We start from the raw sequence: 7614 nt of genomic DNA, 5'->3' as shown, positions 1-7614 counted from the left end.
ACATCAAAGGATGCTACCGGGGTAGATCCTGAGTACAGTACAGGAGGCAAGGGGGGAACTAATGAAAGGTATGAATCACTTGGATATAATGAGTTTAAGTTCGGTACATTGGGGTTTCTAAGGCTTTAATTAATTACACAATTAAATGCAACCCTGCTCCTATGGCTCCTATGAGTATTTGTGTCAAGGGACTACTTATTGGTTTTTCTCTTCCTTAATTTCCTAAGTGAATTTTTTGTAAAAATTGTAGGAGAGACTGAGGCCTTTTAAAAAAAATTATATTAGAAGTTGTTGTATTGTAAAGCGATATACAGGTACATAATATGTAGGTGCATACAGTAGATACACTTTCTTTTATAAGGGATTTTTCATATTCTGTATACCTCTCTGGGACCTGTGGTTCTCTCATCTAGCTATTTTTATGGTAAGTGACGTTTGGATAAGAGCATCTTTTTTTCTTTCATAAATGGAAACCTAACAGTTGACTAGTACCCTTGATTAAGATGAGCAAGAAAGGAAAACATTTGATGGAAAACACATGATGTACAGTCATACTAATACTATTGCTCAAACAACAAAATGTATTTTTATGTTTTTCTTCACAAAAGGGTGTAAATTTGAGGCACTTCTAAGGATTCTTATGAAGTACATTTCAGTCTTAATTAACTTTAGGGATTTTGTATCATCGTAAGCAGTGCTGTTTCTCAATTGAGCTCCTGAATCTATAAAAACTAGGAACCGTCCCCATTTTGAAAACCACGTCGTTGTTAGTAAGAACAGAATTCCTGTCAGGCTATACTCTTTACCAAACGACAGGAAATTAATGAACCGTGCTCTCCTGCAATGCCACAGGCCGGCATTTTTTAAATACTGCTGCATAATTATGTCTGGAACACCCCCCATCAATCATAATTATGCAGCGAGACTGCTCCGGCAATAGTGTTTTAATAGAAGGGTTATGTTCAGGGTAAGGTTAAAGAATATTAAAAGTAAGATATTTTTAAGGCCCAAGAAATTTTATGTCCCCATTTACACATCCTAAGTAAATATGTGTGTGTGTGGTGTGAGTGTGTGCGCGCGCGCAAACAAACAAACAAAACAGACTGAGGATGATGTGTGCTCACTGCATCGAATGCGAGACTACATAGCAACACCAGGCAGAGTTGCCTAGTGTTGATAACAAGGAGCTTCATTATCAGTGTCGAGCCGATGCCAACTAGAAGTAGTCGCTTGGTGGTAGTTAAACTAAATTAAAATGCAGAGAGTGTTCTCAGTTGTTAATTACATTTTTGTTCTGGCTTAGTTATTTAATGGAACTCCACACCACCTTCGTCAGATAACAGCCCATTCAAAGCTCAAACCAAGACTGTGATGATCCTGGGGCGAGAATACAGTGCCTGGGGCCGCTGCGCCATCCAGGAGTCTTGGACCTTCATTCTAATATCTTTGGCATCTACATTGTTGACTATAAATGAATTACATTTTTGTGCACCTGCTACTGAAAAGTGGATCTGGTTTATGTCAGTGGTTCTCAAACCTCTCCCGGGGAACCACATGCGTTCCATGTATTAGATGTATTCCAGACCTAGCACACCTGAATCCACTTATTCAGTCTTATTCAGTCCACTTACCTGAGTCCAGTAATTTTTAAGCCCCTGACAATTTGATTCAGGTGAGCTATAGTTCAAGGCTACAATCATATTGGGCTGCACAGGAGAGGTTAAAGAACCACTGGCTTACGTGGTCACACTGTTCCTGACCTCTGTATGGTTATTTGAAAGGCCAGTAAATGCTGGTCAGTACAAATTCCAACCATTTGATATCCCATTTCTGTCTGGATTCCAATAGTTATTACAGGCGCAGAAAACCTATATTACTGGTAAAGTTACTTTATGATGTGGTATTTAAAATGTGAGTTTCAGGCCACTCTACCAAGGTAACATTATGCCAAACATAAATGTTAAAAAATTCCATGAATACATTGGTGTAAACTATATACACTTCCTAGTGTTAAAAATACTTAAACAGGTGTTATTTTATAGCACCAAAGGCTCTTATTTACAAAGTGTACAGCACCAACGCTGAAGACAGTGTTGATCTTAAACTGCAAAGTGTGGATCGATATACACATTATCCCGGTGTTGGATCAGCAAAGTTGGATCCATATACACAATAGCCAAGTGTTGGATGGGCACTGGAGAGTTTGCTCTGGAGTAAAGGAGTAGTGACAGGATAGCAATTTAGCACCAAAGAACCATTCATTATGCAATAGGTATGCATAGATGGATTTGTGAACATGCTACTCACATAAATCTATTATGGTTTGGGGGAAGACAAATGTTGCAACAAATACAGGCAGGTTGTAGAGCGTCACAAACCCATGTGCAGAGATGTGTATGGGCTCTCTAAGTGACTAGAGGGAATCAGGCGCCTCCACGTTTGATTTATTTGCAAATTGTCACATTACTGTACTAGAACAGCATTAAAGGAGTATTTCACTCTTTTGCATGTTGGTGTTAGATGGTTTCTTGTCATGAAAAAGTGTATTGACCAAGAGAAATGGTAATCTATGGTTCAGTTTTCTTTAAATGTCCATTACAAAACTACCTTTAACTTCAGCCGTGATTACGTTCAGAATGAACATTTCAACATGATTTTATTTGATTCCATGCAAAACATTAAAATAATATAATTTAATACTAATATATTCAGTTTATATCTATCTTTACATAAATAGTAATACTTATCTTGCCTGTTGGCTGCCACTGAAAATTTTTCAATATAAAAATATTAAAGAAATGCCAAATTCGTTATATAAAGTAAAATGAATAAGAGGTTGGTCTCCCCACCAGCATGCATGAAAAGCTGAAGGAGGGGACTGCAGCAATCTGAAATCAATGGCCGGAGCCCTGGATGCAAGGACAGATTATTCATGATGTTAAATGCTTAGTTTGAATCAGGTTATGAGGCTGTGTTTGTTCATATAAATCTTTTTGGAAAACTTTAAAACAAGCTAATATGACTAGGTGCAACAGTAAAACCAAGCTCAGGGAGCAATTCACAAGTTAGATTCTTCAAGACTCAATGGACAGACTATATATTTATAGGCCGTAAAAGGTATGGAGCAACTCCCGATTTAACCATAAAGGTAATTCAAACAAACATACACACATGCCCCTACAACCTCCTTTGATTTATAGTAAAGCGGTGACTTAAGTTAGTTGTAAATGGCTATTTACAGAAAAACACAAGCATGGGTGGCGGGGGCTCTTTCTCCACAGTGTACATACAGGATGAGTACTAACTTTAAATTGGAGAATAGTTAAATGATCACATAGACGAAATATAACGTCAAGAAAAATCATGGCACACACAAACCCTTTCAACACCAGGTTGGAGAATCGCTGGAAGTTCTCTCCCGGGAAACTCTAAAATGAAACGTCTGCCGGCCAGGATGTTGGTCTTGTGCCTGTCATCCGCCCGGTGTCAACCGAAGCTAACAGGCGTGATTTATGTGTGCAGTGTTGGCTCTTTTTCCCAGAATGGATCAATACTTCTTAGGCACTGACATGCTGTTACGTTCAAAGCATAAGGCGGACCTGTTCATAATTCTACACTGCTAACGTCTTAGCTAACATCCGCAACATTTCAACATGCGGTGGATGCTGTGGCAATATGAAGCCAACCAAATCAACAAAGCGTTGTTGCTTCACATTGCAGGTTGCGTGTATGTGTGTGCGTGTTTACATACAGTGTATCTGTGTGTTTACAGAGATTACAACTAGGACAAAGCTGAGGTGTTTCACAAACTGTGGGCCTTGCCCTAACGAATACCAAATATATCAAGGAAAACAAATGCAGGCTGTCTGCTCCATATAACGTGTGCTGTAGTTCTGGCCATCTACAGGATGTATAAGCACACATTTACTGTGGCTTTTTGGTAATTATCCATCCTGAGACGGAAGCTTGGAGTCTTACCAAAGAGTCAGTAAAACTGGAACCCGATGCGTCTCTGCTTGGAACTCGGCATTTGGAGATTAGAGGTGAGTCCTGCTGACCAGTATCCGATCCTGGGGTGGCACTGGTACATCAAAGTGCCCAGGCTACGGAGACGGGATAGGCACATCCTCTTGTGCAGGGCAACTAATGCACGGAACCCCCACCCAAGAAAACATTTAAATGAGTAACCTTAAAGGATCTTCTTGTTGCCCACTGAAATAGATCCAACTGCCAGGGACACATTGTGTTACTAGATTGCCAAAGATGAACCAATGACCAGCTCTTGCAACAAAACACAAGACGAGGCAGCAGAGTACCCCAGCGGTTACAGTATCAGACCATTTACTAAAAGGGTAGTAGATCAAAATGTCACAAATTTGACTAAGATCCACTTGATACTTGTGATTCTTCGGTCAGGGGATATACACTATAAAAATATTTACACTCTCTACACTCTGACGTAAATACTAACATCTTTGTTCATGTTCATGTGGATAGCAAATTAAAAGTGAAAAGTGTTGACTACTGGAAAAGAGAGAAATTGCTAACATAACACTTATTAAGCAGAACAGATAAAATATTTAATTAAATACTATGCAGTGACTCCCAAAAGGACTTTTCATGCGAAATACGCAGTTTGCCATTCCTTTCACAAGTAAAACTTGAACACCCTTTTGAACTATTTCGCACCGCCTGACGAAAACACCAGTAAAAAGGTGTCTCGAAGGGGATGTTTTCATATTAAGATGAGAATACGTACATACATCCATTACTTTTGCTCTCACCGTCTTGCCTCGCAAGCCTTACAGAGAGCGATTGTGTTATCGTGACCAAACATTGCCATGCGATGGGAAATACCTCAGGGGGTATTTTTCGGGGCTTACTCTTCTTTTCCCTTGTCTTATATGACTGTGTTATGTGGCAATGGGCTTCCTGCGTACAGCTCTGTTACAGTAATCCATCCTATCTACGTGCTCCGCCACATTTCTCTACAGGACGCAGAGGCCTCCGATCGATCAGTAATTCAATTACCACACAAGACCAAAGCTCACACCCATGGTAGAGATCACGCCACCCATCATAAATGTTTTCGTTGACAAGAATCAATCTAACAAATTAAGAGAAGAGCTTGGAAGAATGCTATGGTGTTATAATGTTACAGTTGCTGGTAAAAAAAAACTAAAACACACTGCACTCTAAAATTGAGGGTGGTCTGTTAAGTTGAATCTTAGGGCGTTTTACACTTGGTGCCTTTATACCTCTTACGACTCAACGGGGCCATCAAGCATGCCCAACTGGGACCGTCTTAAGAGCAGCGCTGTGGAGTAGCAGGAAATAAGACTGATTTATTGATTCCCATGTATTGATTGCAATTGGAGTAAAGTATGTATTCCCACATCAAAACCTCTTATCATATATTACTTCCCATTGGGTTGTTTTCGTATTAACAAGCTCAATGGAAAAGCCAGATTCAAGATCCAGTCGGTAACTTTAGCGATTAAAAAAAATCAACAACAAAAAATCAATATGTTGTAATATGTTGCCTAATCTCTTGGTAGAATCATCATCGTACCTCAGTTAGCCATGAAATTTCAAGTTTGAAATCAAGTGGTATTGATGACTTGTGGCAAAAACGGGCACATACATGACATTTTCGGGAACCCTTTTTGGCTCAACAGAGACACTTTTAAAACTAGGGGGCCAAGCCTCACAAACAACATTTTTAATGGAACAATGAATGACCACTGTGCTGTTTAGACTTTTTCACATATTTGGACCTATGGATATTTCATGCGAAGCAAAAATGGTTCAGGAATGGTTTGAGGAACACAACAACGAGTTCAAGGTGTTGACTTGGCCTCCAAATTCCCCAGATCTCCATCCAGTCGAGCATCTGTGGGATGTGCTGGACAAACAAGTCTGATGCATGGAGGACCCACTTCGCAACTTACAGGACTTAATAGATCTGCTGCTAACATCTTGGTGCCAGATACCACAACACACCTTCAGAGGTCTAGTACGCTTACAGGGGGGTATTGTTGAAAGAAGAGGTGATGCAACACAGTGCGAAACATACCCCTGTCCCAACTTTTTTGAAACGTGTTGCTGGCATCAAATTAAATATGGGCATGTATTTTTCCAAAAACAATAACATTTCTCAGTTTCAATATTTGTTATGTTGTCTTTGTACTATTTTCAGTTAAATACAGAGATAAATGATTTCCACATCACCGTATTGTTCTTATTTGTGTTTTACACAGCGTCCCAACTTTACTGGAAACAGGGTTGTATTATTGTTTATCATATATATATATAGTATATAGAATTTCCTTAAAGGACAATAGCTTTGGCAGAAACCTTTGGCGTTTTATGTAAACCACTCTTACTTACAGAACAGCTCCAACTGTGTGGTGTTTGAAGGCTTTATGCATTTACGGCCCAATTCAAGCCCCCCTCAGCATTTCTACAGGATTAAGATCTAGGCTTTGACTTTGCCATTCAATAACCCTACAGCCATTCTGTTGTGGATTTGCTTAAGCATTTTGGATAAATGTCCTGTTGCAAAATATATTTTCGGTTCAGCATCAGCATTTTAGCCAATAGGCGTTATATTCTCCTTGTGTTAAAGCTCTAGCTTTTTGTGCCTGTTATTTGCATATTGTGCATTGTGTAGGCTCCTTGATGTTTGTGTAGATGCATAGTGTATGATATGCATTTTGATGTGCTTTTTGCGTGACTCAGCTGTTAAAGAGTCACTTGGTTAAATGTCCCTGCTGAAGTCTTTTCTTTAGTTCAAAGGGTATTCACTAGTACAATGTGGAATTCACAGTCAACTCACTGATAGACAGGCCTATGAAAATAGACTTCAGTTGTGCATTTATACATCTTTTTTTCAGAGCAGAGGCTTATTCCTTCCTGAATTTCCATGTAGGCCAAGTTTGTGCAGTCTTTTTCAGACCGTTGACCCACACGCTTTGTCGAGATTGTGGCAAGAAATGCCTGTAGCTCCCTTCGTGTTACTATGGAGCTCTTAGAGACTTCTTTGGACATGTTTTAGCCAGCTACCAGCTGAAATTGGCAGGCCAGCCTGTCCAATACAGATTGCAAGTGGTCTGGATTTTACAGATTATCTGTCGGACAATAGAAAGAATGGACTTCAGATTACTTGGAAATGTTTTTTCAAACTCTTCCCTGCCTGAGTCACGGGTCTCTACGTCTTTCATAAACATGTAAGGTCAAGACATAAACATCAAAACTTGCCGGACATTTGCCCAAATTTTGTTATGTCTAATATTAGCCATTTAATGGGATGATAATGGTAAGGATGTGCAAACTAATTGCATTTCCTCTTGTTTATTTTAAATGGACAAATGAGGTGCAGCTACATCCTCAGAACATTGTCAGTGGAGGAAATAGTAAGCCTTTGGTCATTCTAATTATGTTGGTTTTTGCACTATAGGCCTACACAACCATTTTGTTTCCCTACCACGACCTTGAATAAAACAATCTGCCCTTAGTTTCCTTGGTCATTCGATTATTATCAACTGACACAAAGTTGAAATGGTGCAGACACTTAAAGCGTTACTAATCGTTGCATAGTGGCCCAACGACCCT

Source organism: Esox lucius, chromosome 2 (assembly GCF_011004845.1).
Source record: "Esox lucius isolate fEsoLuc1 chromosome 2, fEsoLuc1.pri, whole genome shotgun sequence".
NCBI lineage: Eukaryota > Metazoa > Chordata > Actinopteri > Esociformes > Esocidae > Esox > Esox lucius.
Note: the sequence above shows the minus strand (reverse complement) of the source record.